Source organism: Heliangelus exortis, chromosome 3 (assembly GCF_036169615.1).
Source record: "Heliangelus exortis chromosome 3, bHelExo1.hap1, whole genome shotgun sequence".
NCBI classification, from domain to species: Eukaryota; Metazoa; Chordata; class Aves; order Apodiformes; family Trochilidae; genus Heliangelus; species Heliangelus exortis.
The window spans coordinates 80,185,486-80,196,400 of NC_092424.1; positions in this window are offsets into that span (position 1 = coordinate 80,185,486).

Genomic DNA, 10,915 nt, shown 5'->3' on the forward strand with positions numbered 1-10,915 from the left:
CTGTTGTCTATCTGTATCTGCCTCGGCTACCCGAGTTTTTTCCAAAGTCATGGAAAGAATAAAAAGCCTTTCCAGAGAGCTCTTTCACATATCTGCAATTTGAGCTGGGAGTTGCCATCTCTCTCCACTGACTACAGAGAAATCTTAGGGACCCAAAGCCCTTCCCAGAACTCAATGTAATGGCAAATCCTTTCTCCACGCTTTGTCAGTTGTAGTCGAACAGTAAGAGGCATCCTGCTTGCCTGATTTGAACTGTGAAGCTCACAAAGGGCAAAAAATTGCCAAGATGAGTGAAAATGAGATGGAATTAAAAAAAAAAAAAAAGGGGGGGGGGGGAGTAAAATCCAAATGGATTTACTGTACACTTTACAGTTCTGAGTCTTACGGGTGAGTTCAGTGCATCACCATCTGTACACAGCTGCTTGTGGGCACAAGGCAATCCCTTTCCTTTTAGTGTCTAAGTAAAAGATAAAGTCCCACTAAGCTGAGCAGGTTTTCTCTTCATAACATGCACAGTTGTCATGCTTTGAGCTGGATCAAGTTGCTCAGCTGGAATGGGATTTTGTTTTCTAACTCAAGTGGCTTTTTTCTATTCTTTACTCAAAGCCAGAAACGAAAGAGCTCTGTTATATTCTGGGGGAAGAACAAGGAAATTCTCCTTGGTTTGTGCTTACTATTTGCTCTGCCTCCTTCCCATCCTCCTAACCCCCTTTTCATTGACTTTCCCACTAAAAACAAGAAAATAAAAGTAAGGGAAACCACTGTATGGAACAGAAACCCCATATTTCTGGCACATTTCAGAAGAAAGGAAAAAACCTCTTAAAAATATAACAAGCATTTAAAACATGATAGCTAGCAAAGTTAACCATTGCTATTTTTGGGGAAAGTCCCAGCCTGGCACCTTGGAAAATGTTGAAGTCAAAAAGCTTCCAAATACCTTTCAAAGTAATTTTTTGGCACAGAAGAGAGTTTGAAAAAAGGCAGACAGGGCAGAAGGAACAAAAGAGAGTCCATCTCTGTGTTAGGGACTCCACAACTACTGGTCACAAGCCAAATGAATTTGAAATCCTGAAGGATTTCAGAAGGAAATCCTGAGAAGAAAGCCACCCGCCAGCACTTGTAGTGTCAGTGCTCTGTGATACAGCTGTTACATGATGTGCTGCATTGCAACATGAAAAAGCTGTGAGAAGAAACCAAATAAACCAGATCTCTGATAGAAGTCCGGTGCCAATAAGGAATAATCTCCAGCAAGAAGAAAGAGTTAGCACTGTAGAAGGAATTACCACCTTAATAACTTCCAAAACCAGACAGACCTCCTCCCCAAACAAGTCCTGGGGCATATTTTTACCACTTTGCATTGATTTGGGGAGTGGGGTGAGAGAGGAGGCAGTTCTGTTTCCTTGAGAAATGAAAAAACCACAAACCAACAAAACAAGTGGTCTGTAGAGAAGGCTTACAGCTTTCATATCAGCAAGTGGAAAAAAAAATTTCATGTAAAATGGAGTCTAACTCCACGTTTGAGAAGACAAATTTTGTCTTATCACTCCATACTCTTGGTACCTTTCTAGGGAGCCTGAAATAAAAAGTGTTTCTTAATATCTGTTCTACTGATCCAGAAAATAAGAGGCTGTGTGTGTGCGGGAGTGAACTTTATGTGAAAGCCAGGCTAGTTAAACAGCCTCATTATGTTCAGCAGAAATAAAACAGCATGAGCAGGAATTTGCCACCTCACAGCCACCATCTTGGATTTCCTCCTGAGCAGCAAAATCCTTCTGTAGCTCTTCTTGTCTCACATTAGAGATGAGGCAACGTGATCCTGGTTCCTGGTTTTTGCCATTGAGGGATGAAGCCTTGGCTTAATGAAATGCTGGGTTTTACTTCTTGGAGTTATTATATTTTAAGCCCTAGTTTATACTCTTGTGAATACTGCCAGTTTCTCAAGATCTAGTGTGAGATTTTTCAAAAGGGCCAAAAAAAAGCCAGACTCTTAGAGCTGTGAAGTCCCACTGATTTGGCCCAAGAGTTTCCCCAAATCCTGACTTTTCTGGGCTTGCAAAGCACGTGTCCTACCTACAGATGTGCTTTCCACAGCCACCAAGGACACGCCAACCTGGTGGGGGGCTGTGTGGCTGTGTAGCTGACTCAAGGCTATGCACGGGGCCAACGCTTCTAAGTAAGGAGGCAACATCTCACCAGGCACAGGTCATGTTAGCTGGGAGGCTGCATTCTACTCTGAGGACAAAACTCAGCATCTCCTCCTGGACTGACCCTGTCACAGGGATGTACCAGCACCCACAGAAATACTGCAAATGTCTCTTTTCAAAGGGTGGTGCTTCAGTGCACACATATTCTTCTGTGCTTTAGCAATTCTCCTCCCTCCCTTGACTTTTGACTTTCCCACTAACCACTGCTGCTTGAGACACTAAAGGTTCTGGTTTCAATTCTGAGCTTGGCCCACTTTGGAGGACTTGAGGGTTGTGAATTGTTCATATTTCCACATGGTTTACTTACTTTACCTGGGTGTAGGACATAGGTTCAGCAGCTCCTTCTAAGAGTGAAAGGTTTTCAAGCTTCACACCGAGAAGTGGGGGTTTCCTTTTCAGAGAAGGAAATCCAAGATGGTGGCATCTAAGTGTGGTGACTGGAGCAAATAAGGGGAAAAAAATGGTTTGAAGATATGGTAGGAGGAATTTCAGCTAAGAAGCAACCTCACAGTCTGTACCGTAATAACTCTCAGATCCTGGAACCACTTCAGTCTGGATTTTATAATGTATCTAAGACATGCCCTTATTGCACTGTAACACCTGCCATATTGTAAGTTATTTCTGACTCCTCATAGACTTTTTGGCAGCCATGGAGTTTACTTTAGAAGTTATTGCATGTGCAAGTTCAGCAACTTTTCTTCAGGATTTACTTACTGTCACGTGTTAAGGGGTTAAGAAGGCATGCAATCAAGGGGCTGGCCAGAATCTCCTCCCAGAATGGTGTAAATCAGGGATTATTCTCTTTCTAGAGTCAAAGTACTTCCTTCATCAAAGAGGTGACTATTCTTCACCACCAAAACACCAGTGGAATCAGAAACATATGGGTTATTTTCTTGGTATCAGTCTCATCCAGCACTCACACAAATGAATGGGAATATTTCTTTTGTCTCCATAAGAAGTTGGATCAGGCTGTTAAAGTGCAAAAGATTTTCTTCTCCATAATATGCTAAATTTTAATTCATGTAAGTGTATTTTCAAGGTGTCACCCACGAACATATTTTACTCATGCAATCCATACCACCACTAAATTTTTTCCTGATTCAGCGTGATTCCTTAGGGTAGCTGTTAAATTAAAATTACTAGATCTACAGAAAATTTCTCATGCATGTGGATATTTATATTCTGATTATTTTCCATTTCTAGGAAAAAAATCTTTCACCTTTTATTAACTGTCCATGAGTACTGATTCAAGGTATATTTTACATAGAGGACTTACGTCAGACCTGCCTTTCCTCCAAATGAGGGTTCTCTGTTTCTCAGACATGTTGGCAGCTTTTAGCCCTTACTTGACTCCTTGAGATAGCCTTTATAGTTTAATTCCCATTTCAGTGTTGTATCTGGTTCTTAAATGCACACAAGAACAACAAAACAAAACAAATCCATATTGGGTTAGTTTTCAGGTGGGGCCCAAATCAGATATTTGAGCATGTCAGGTGGAGCCTATGTGATACCTCTCAAAAATACACCCCAGCTCCAACTGCTTGCCACTCAAGGGCTTCATAAGCTAAAGGTAGCATCAGTGAACTCCATACATGTGCACTTTTAATACCTTTCAATCCCTATGGTTGCCCATAGCTTTTATCTTTAAACCCCACATATTCTTAAGTGTTATGCTATGATGATCTGTACTAATCTTTTGTGCTTGTGTGGACCAGATACAGGAGTGGCAGAAGTATCTCAGTAATCTAATTTCAATTTGGCTTGAATGAAACAGTGATGGGAGAGTTTGGCATCATATTTGGCATCTACCACCAAAGGTGCCCACAGACTATGTTTATCATCATCTTTTGAAAATTAAATTCAGACATCCTGCTCTTTTCACGCAGGAATTAAGAATTTATGGTCAGAGGCAAGAGGTGGGTTCAGACTTCTGAAAAAAATGCAGAGTATCAAAGGTTTTGCTGAAATGGGAGTTCTTTTACATCAGTTTATTTTTTTTTTCTGTTTAAAAATGACTCTAAATGCCAAAATAACACTTTGAACTTGACTCCCCAAACCATAAGCCTCTAGTGCAGATTGTGAAGATCTGGATTTGTTGGGGTTTTTTTTGTTTGTTTTTTATTGTTGTTGTTTTGGGGGTTTTTTTGTGAGTAGGAGGGGATACTCACCAAGGTGACTGCAAACACCAGAGTGTTGGCATTTTTTTGTTTTATAGCCTGATGAAGGACCAAATTGTTTTGCATTCAGAAATGGATTATTACTAGGGTTATTTATTTACTTTTTGGCCTCTTAGGCATCTCCAGCTGACTCTGGTGGGTTAAGTTCAAGTATGAGACACCTTAACTTAGTCATTTACAGTTAGGTGTCCTCAGTAAAGGGGATCTGTTGCCTAAATGTTGCCTCATGGTATCTGAATTGCCTGCATGTATTCTGTCAGCTTGCAACTCCTGCTCAAGACAGACATAGGTATCCCCAGGATCCCCTGTCAGATTTTCCAGTGCCCTGAAACTGTCTTGGATACCACAGAGCATCTCAAGTGATACTAGACATCTACATTAGTCAACTGGACCAAGCTGTCAGTGACAAGCTAAGGATGAGATGAATCATGACCAAAACTTCCCCAGATGTACTCACATCTCCATGGAGTAGGAGTTTTGACCCTCCTCTAGCCCACAGACACCATCTTGTTGGTATTTCCACGTAGAATTTTTGATCTCAGACAGAAACCACTCCTCAGTGTGCTGAGTGTGTGTGTGAAGATAATTCTGTGCCCTTGACAAGCTATTAGTTTAAAAATGGCTTTTATCACTGCAATGTCATAAAGTTTTACATGTAACTGTGATTCTCAGCAGCTTGATGACATCAGGAGAAGTTATATTGCTGAGGCAAGTCACTGATTAGATAAAGTCAGATCTTATTATTACCTTTCTTCATCAATGCCTTTTGGAAATGGAGAGAGATGTTGATTTTTTTGTGAGTTTTTCTTTATTGAGCTCAGGGGAAATCAGTATCAAGCTGTAATTCTTAATGGACTGAACTTAGAATGAACTCCTTTTTTTGTCATTTTTTTTGTTGTTTGCTTCATATTTGCTTTACTGCATTGAATATAAGAAAATGATACTATTATTGTCTGGAGCCAGTTGTAATGGGCAATTTTTTTTCTCCCTTAGAACTCTCTAATATAAGCCTAACACTGTCCTTGCTCAAGTCAGTGAAAAACTACCTCTCACTGAAATGGGAGCAGAACCAGGTTGATAAACAGTCCTGAAATCCCACTGAAGATGGGTAGAGACCATACCAGATCCCAATACACTTTGATAAAAACATATGTTGGACCTTCAATTAATAATGACCAAATTTGCTTATTTGCTTTTGTCACTGGATACCTCTGAGAAGAATCTGGGGACCCCAGAACTGGAGCCAGCATCCAGATGCATCTCACCAGAGGTGAATGGAGAGGAAGAACCTTTCTGGACCTGCTAGTAAAGTCCCACTCATGCAGCCCAGGAGGCTGTTGGCAGTCCTTGACTGCCTGGAGAGGAGGATCAAGAAGTGTCATTCCAGTTTTGTCTTCACTGTTTTTAAAAATATTTTTCAGTGCCCTAAAAATGGGGGGAGGTAGACAAAGAACAAAATCAAAGGAGGAAGTGTGCAAGCCCAGTGTAGTCTGGGGTAAGTAGGGACACAAGGACAGCTTTGCAGGTACTGATACTGAGTGCCAATCATGACTCTCCTCTCAATTGCCACTTGAGAAATAACTCCATTAAGGGACTAAACCAGAACCGAACTTGCACTTGGCTAATGAAAAAAGAAATAAAAGACATAAAAAAATAGAGACCTGTGAAGACCAGTAGAAAGATTAGGATGCATGGCCATGACTAAGCTGAAGAGTCTAGACAGCAATCTATACAGGGCATATTCAAGAAACAGACCTTTTACTTTCATATTTAGGGACCTTTTTATTTTTGTTTCTCTACTTTCTTAGAACAGTCATAAAATCTGAAGTCATGAATATGAAAGAAAAAAATAATTTGGTAAGAAATAAGGTAAACAAAAATAATGGGGCTCTTTCAGCAAGTTTTAAGAAATATTTGTACATTTGATTGGTTAGCCAGTATTTTCATTAGTAAAGGGCTCAAGCTTTCAAGGAGTGGAAAGAAGTTCTAATCCTCTCAGAACTGTGAAAGTCTGGCATAATTTATCCAGCCTACATATTAATTTCTCAGCAACTACTAAGTCAAGGATATCCACATTATATCTATACAATGTGAATGCAGTAAATCTTGATCAAATGGAGCCTGAATTGGAAGACTTTGAACTGGGGAAAGAAGTGTCTTGCAGGGGAGAGCTGCTGACATCCCACTGTCTGTTAGCCTGTATTCCTCCTACAGGAGCAGCTGCTGAAATTAAGGAGGGTGAAATTAAGGAAATCACAAGCTTCAGCACAGTGTAACTCTGCACAACACATCAAGAAGTAGGAGCACTGTGTGCTCCCAAAACAAAACCCAAAATCCTGGTCCTACTCTGCTGGCAACTGAAATGGGCATTAAGAAGAATGCAAATATCAGCAAATTTGATGCAAATCATAATCAGGTGCAACATATCCCAGTTCTTCTCTCAGAGATTTTGGTTATTATGTGAGGTTTCACCAGAGCACCTACTGTTAGCCATACAGATCCCACCTGGAGTAACCACCATGAATTGTTACTTGTGAGTCTGGAACAAACTGAGATTCTTGAAATGAAACAGTTTTTCAGCAGGTGAATACTAAACTGATGTTTTGTGGGAATGTCCCACTTCTGATGAGAATGATTTCTCTGCTCCAGGGTAGAATTTGATCTGAAGATGAAAGAGAGACAGGACCAAGCAAATAACAATTTAATGGATAAAGCTATTATATAAACTGTCACCGAAACCTACCTTTTGAGCCCTCCAAAGTCTTCTGGCACCTAGAGAAGTGTTTTCACAGCAATCGTGGGAAAGCTGCCCCGCTTCTGTAAATAACTGAAAGTTCATTAATACAGAAAAGGCAAAACTGGCTTACTGACTCATTGATTAATGCATTGTTTTGGATATAAAAGCAGCTGGGAATGGAAGGTTTTGAACAGCAGTTTCTTTTGTCCCAGCCCAACTAGTCACTATTGTCTCTGTCTTCTTCTTGAGCTCTCTTCCTGTCATGGACAAGATTTCAGGGATTTGGTGGCATTCTAATGCAGAATGAGATACTTTTGTTTTCCACTGTCTTGAAAAAGTCTTATGAGGTGAAAAAAACATTTCCTGCTCAGTTCTTATGAGCCCAAGCCCAGTATTGGTCAGATTTTACTCCCCTGAGGTTAGACATAAACCTCTTATTGACTTCACTTCTAGAGGGTGATTTCTTGGTAATGTACTGCTCAATAGAAAAAAAATGACATTCTTTTTTTTTTTTTTTTTTTTTCTAATTATGCAGGATGCAGAGAAAGAGCAGGCTGTTCTAGGGCCATGTGCCTTCCTGAAAAGAGATTCTGCAAACAGATGAAAAAATGCAACTGGACTGAAAGGGATGCAAAGGCTAGATGTAAGGGAAAGGGTCCCACAGCTAAATCAGTCTGTGCTGCCCTTCCCTTCTCTATCCCTGACTTTGTCTTGCTGTGCCTTTTTTACAGGGTCCCCTGTAACCTACTGTAACCTTCACACACATGGGCATGAAATCTCTTAAACAGCACTAAAATGGTAAAAACAAATAAATGGGAAAATACTAACCTGTTCTTTATGTATCTTATCTGGGCTGCCTTCTTAACACCTTTCTATTAAATTGATTGGGTTTTGGTGTTAAAAAGAAGAAAGAGGATAGGAGACTATGTTTCCAAGCAAGTTATTTTATTACTTTATTTAAACTGACAGCTGCGGAGTTCAGACCAACAAAGAGAGCAACAGGAAAGTAAGACCTATTTTGCAGCCCTCCTGACAAGCTAAACAGCCCTCCTGTCAGATCTAAACAGGCCGGGAATTTTTTGTGCCATTACAATATCCTGAGACCATAACATTGGTGCCCATTTTCAGAAATAATTGCAAGGGGGAGGAGATAGAACATTTTTCTCCCCGAGAACCTATGCAGAATGCAATTTGCACTGACTTTGAATTATTCTTCCTCCCTGGGTCAATAAATTAAGTAACACATGAATACCAGATAGCAAATGGAGAGCTCCTCCCTGTGGGTTTCTCTCATGCCACAAGAAGTGTTTGATCTGGGTGTGCTGTCATAAAAGATAAGAGCTACTTCATCATCTTTGGGAATTTCAATTCACTGACTAAAACTGATGAGGTACCTGTTTCTCAGCCTAAATCTGAGATGGTAAGTTTTTATTTTTTATTCATTTATTCCTTTTTTAAAGAAGGCCAGCAAGGCCAGAACAGTCACTCCCAAAAGCCTTCCTTGTGCTTGCCATGCTTGCCAGGGACAGAATTTGTTAAATCAATACTGGATGCAGGATTTTGGAACTGGTTAATACCCCTCATTGAACGGACCCCTCTGCACAGCCTCCAGAAGGAGCCAGGGAGCACTGCCGGGTGCACGCAGAGTGATGGGCAGCAGTGTCTCCTCCACTAAACTGCACCACAAGGCTTCTTACACTTTGCAAAGTAATTCCCCACAGATTTATATCAGGAATACAGTCTGTGAAATACCTGGGACAGCCTGGGGGTGCCTAGGCTTTTGTGCATATGCTTTTGGTCTTCCTTCCTAAAGCACACTCCCTCAGTACAGCTGGAGCTGTGTTTTAGTCCTGGCCCTTGGCTGGGAAGAAATCCCCTGGGCGTGGGGGTTTCCTTGGGATCAGTGCTGCCTGAGAGTGAGCACAGCTGCTGAGGAGGGCCAGGACATCCCTCCCAAGTGCAGAAAGCATTTTTAAAAATACCCAGCAGCAGAGGCAAAGAATTTGGAAGGTTTATTAAGAAGCGAAGGGCTACTTGAGAGGAGTATGAGGCAGGGATACATTTTGGCTTTATAGGTTTTTTCCCCCCTATTTTTCCAAGTCAAGGGGTAGATTAGGCTTACAACACCTTCTAGCAGGATAATTTCACATTCTACATCTGCATCTGTGTGTAACGTGCAGCAGTGCTTGTAACTCAGACAATTAAAGATGTAGCTGACTGTAATGTCTTGAAGGAGGCTCAGCATTGAGCAGTGACTTCTATTTACAATTTAACAGCTAAACATATTATACTGCATAAACCATGAAATGGCTTGATTATAAAATGTGTTTTGGAAAGTCCATGTGCCTTCCCCACAGAGTGCTAAACCTGGTGAAAAATGGGTAGCATCAATAAACACCAAACCTTGTACCAATAAATGTGTTCCCTTCATTACTCAAAGAGCCCAGAGCTATGGAGGTATAAAAGGCCCCATTCACCCCTACAGGGGAATAACACATGTTGGGCAGAGGAAGCTTGGTGAATGTCAGCGTGCAGTTTCCTGCTCATTTCTCCTTGGGAGGGGGATGGGTAGGGACTTTAGGACTTGCTTTCTTCAAGGGACAAAAATAAAAAATAGCTGCCACCCTAGTGATGGCACGGGGAATCCAAAGAAGCAGGAACATCTGTTCTAGGTAACTGTCCTACAGACTCTGCTTTTCTAGTTGACCTGAGGTGCCCCTCCCAGGTGCATTTTAGAAACCTCAGTGTGTTCAGTCCTGTCATCAGCATGAGAGGGATGGGAGCTGTGTGTCCATGCAGCACTCCAGGCACCCTGACAAACCTGCACAGTCTGTGGCTGTAAATTGCAGCCTTCGAGTTCCTGCAGCCCTAAGAGGCAGTGGGAGATCTGCTGTGTTTTTAGAGTAAATTTAAATTGCATCGTTGACATGAAATTCTGCAGGATGGTTATAATGCTCCCTATATTGTGTGTGCTTTATGTGTGTATATATACAAACACACAAATATACAAGAAAGGGCATGTGTAATTTCTATTAAAAGAAACCCCATTTGTCTGATGCAGGTGAGGTGTGGTAGCATTTCTTGATACACATCAGTATAGAGCAGCCACCTTCTTCAGCCCAGAAACTGAACTTGAGGACTGCCACAAGACCAGCTCTGGGCACATGAAGGTGTCTGACAGGAGGCAGATGCTGGCCCTAAGGTGTACATGGAGAAGATTTTGGCAATCTGGTCCATGTTTTTCTCTCCTGCCTGTTGGGGAGATTGGGTCTTTCTCACCTTCTTCTTCTTGCACTCTGCAAATCTAGATTCCAGGGAGACCAGGGTAAAATTAGGCTACACAGCAGTGGCTGAATTCCCAAAATGTAATAGTGTGCAGCAGTAAGATTTCTTCTCTTGGTCAGCCCAGATCTCAGCTTGAGTCTGGAGGCCAACTTTTCTGACACTTTGAATCAGATCCAGAGATGGGGCTGTTCATTGTCTGTATATGTGTGTTGTATGTTTTTAAGTATCTGCAAATTTATGACAATCTTAGATTTAGAAGATTACTCCCTTTTTCTGAAGTGACTTTTTTTAGCCTGACCTGAAACTTGAATAAGGATTCTCCCATGTGGCTTATCTGTGAAATTGCTTAGTTTTTGAACAAGCTTTCCCTTTTACACCTGGCTTTTGCAGAGCCTGTTGGCAGAAGTGCACCCCCCCCAAACCCACCCATGCCTCTGTGCAGGCTCTGAAAAAGCAAAGCATGAGCCTCCCCACACAGGACAGTTGTTGCAGATGCATTGCCCCTGTGTGGC